Genomic DNA, 2,462 nt, shown 5'->3' with positions numbered 1-2,462 from the left:
AGTATGGCGCGTAACAATGTTAGAATCGAAATATTAGACGTTGATACTCTCGTGGTGAGTCATAAATAACGAAACGACTGTCTAATTACACGACAGACTCGAGCTGTCGTGATCCCGTTTATATACGCATTACGTAAAGTACGCGAGATAAGGTATATTTTGCATTCAGACGATTTCGTCGAGTTTCGCGAATACGAGAGCATCACCGAGCATCAGCTGACTGTATACAAAAAATGGCGCTAAGTCGCACCAGAGAGAAACTTGAGAGAGGACACGAAGGGCCTTTTTCCTGTAACCTCAAAATACCTCCGCACACTACTGCTCTCTGAAGAAATGGATGCAAACTACACAACAATATTCATTTTTTTCGGTGCTTCTGATGAAAATAAATCGCTGAAATCGTCGATTTCAGCAATTTATTTCCATCCACCGCAAAAAAGTGGATATTGTTGTAAAATATATATTCACAATGCAATATGCGAAATTTGTTGAATTCTAAGTACTAAGTTAAAATATGATACTAATTGAAATAAAACAGTGATTTGTAATTCCTGTATTCTATATGAGGAACAGATTTTCAAAATGCGTTTTGTTCAAAAATATGAGTGTCATAAGTTGTGTGAGTGCGTAACAAATCTAAGAAATAAAGTAATAAAGTCTATTTATCGGAGAATATAAAATATATAACGATTATTTAACTTTTTTCGTAATACGCGTTAATATTTCGACAGTTAAGGTACCTTTTCATGCTGACGCTCGACGCTCATTTTCAGCGTCAAAATAGATCATGTGATCAAAATTGATATTCGTTTATAGACGAATTTTGGCGTGCTTCTGATATAGCAACCAAAAACAACCGCGGTTGAGGCTATCTTCGTTTTCAGGGATCAGAAGACAAAGATAGCCCCAACCGCGGTTGCTTTTGGTTGCTATACCAGAAGCACGCCAAAAATCGCCTAATCACGTGACTTATTTTGACGCCGAAAATAAGCGTCGAGCGTCAGCATAAAAAAGTACCTTTTGGCTGCGGTTCACTTAACGCTACAAACGCTTCGAAGTGTTTGAGCGACCAATCAGAATAAAGAATTTTACGAATTGACTAATCAAAGAATGCTTTGAAGCGTTTGTAGCGTCAAGTGGACCTCAGCCTTAGACGGTTGGCGCGCGTCCTTGGGACTTGTTTTGACGCGGTAGGGCGGGCGAGCGGCGCGACATGTTTACGCAGTTCACGTGCAGTTACTGCTCGCCGTGTAATCAATCATTTATCGACGCTCGTGTAGGCAGGTAGCCATGCCGCTCTTCTTTACGTATATAATTCTTTTTAAAACATATTTGCGACAAATATATACTATACCAGATAATACGAAACATCTCACTTTAGATTCCAAAAACTTATTTGAAGTTATTTGAAGAATATAAGGAATAAGTCAGTTTTTTAAAAGAATAAATACTAAATAACAGCTTTATTATCTTTATTTATAAAATACATATTTTAAATAAAATTATTTTAAATACGACAGATCCCCTGATTGGTACGATTTATTTAAAAAGTATAAAATAAATTCTGAAAATTTATTTGAAATATTACTTAAGAAATAGACCAGAAGAAGTTATTTAAAATAATAAGTAATCGTTTTATCTATTTTATTAAAAGTATATATTTTGAATAGCTTTATTTTAAATAAGACTGAACTCTGTATATTTTAGTATATAGATAACTTGACTTTATATTACGTGATAAAAAGTATAATTTATAAATTAGTATTTTTCGTAGCGGAATGAAACTTCTTATATGAAATTTCTTATATCAATTTTCTTAGAACTTAGCTTTCTAGTTTTAGCGGTGCGAGTTGTATGTGATACCACCGTTATATCGTGATACATCGAAGAAAATATTTGACATTTGTTTTAGAATTTCGAATATTTCTTATCAACCAATGTTCTGATAAAAGGCAAGAGGCAAAAAGTGGTTTGATAGCGTGGTTTTTTTACATAATTGCTCACGTGAGGTATTTCTGACATCCCAAAATTAGGGATACTTCGATTTTTATATCGTTTTCTTTAATGATTTATAATTAAATAAAGATTGATAATATATTAAATAAAGATAAATGCAAACATCTTTTTTAAATTATGAAACAATTTGAACTAAATAGAATAATACATGTGTGTATAAGAATAGCATTCATAAACATTTAGAGATAAATAATTTAAATATAATTTACCTATTACTTTTTCCGGATTAAGAATGCTAAATAACACACGAGAATGACAGAATTAAACGATTCGAAAGTAACAAAAAGCCGCAAGGAATCAATCTTTTATTAAAAACATTACGCGGATTTCATGTAATAAAAAGTTATTACAAACTAATAATAGTTTATCGTAACACAATTAAAATATCTAAGATATTCATGAGCTGAGTGTGTGCGTAACGAATGTAAGAAGTAAAGCTAAAGCCT

This window comes from Mycetomoellerius zeteki, unplaced genomic scaffold, assembly GCF_001594055.1.
Source record: "Mycetomoellerius zeteki isolate Tzet28-1 unplaced genomic scaffold, Tzet1.0 scaffold69, whole genome shotgun sequence".
Classification (NCBI taxonomy): domain Eukaryota; kingdom Metazoa; phylum Arthropoda; class Insecta; order Hymenoptera; family Formicidae; genus Mycetomoellerius; species Mycetomoellerius zeteki.
The sequence above is the reverse complement of the archived record's forward strand: the minus strand, read 5'-3'. Positions refer to the sequence as shown.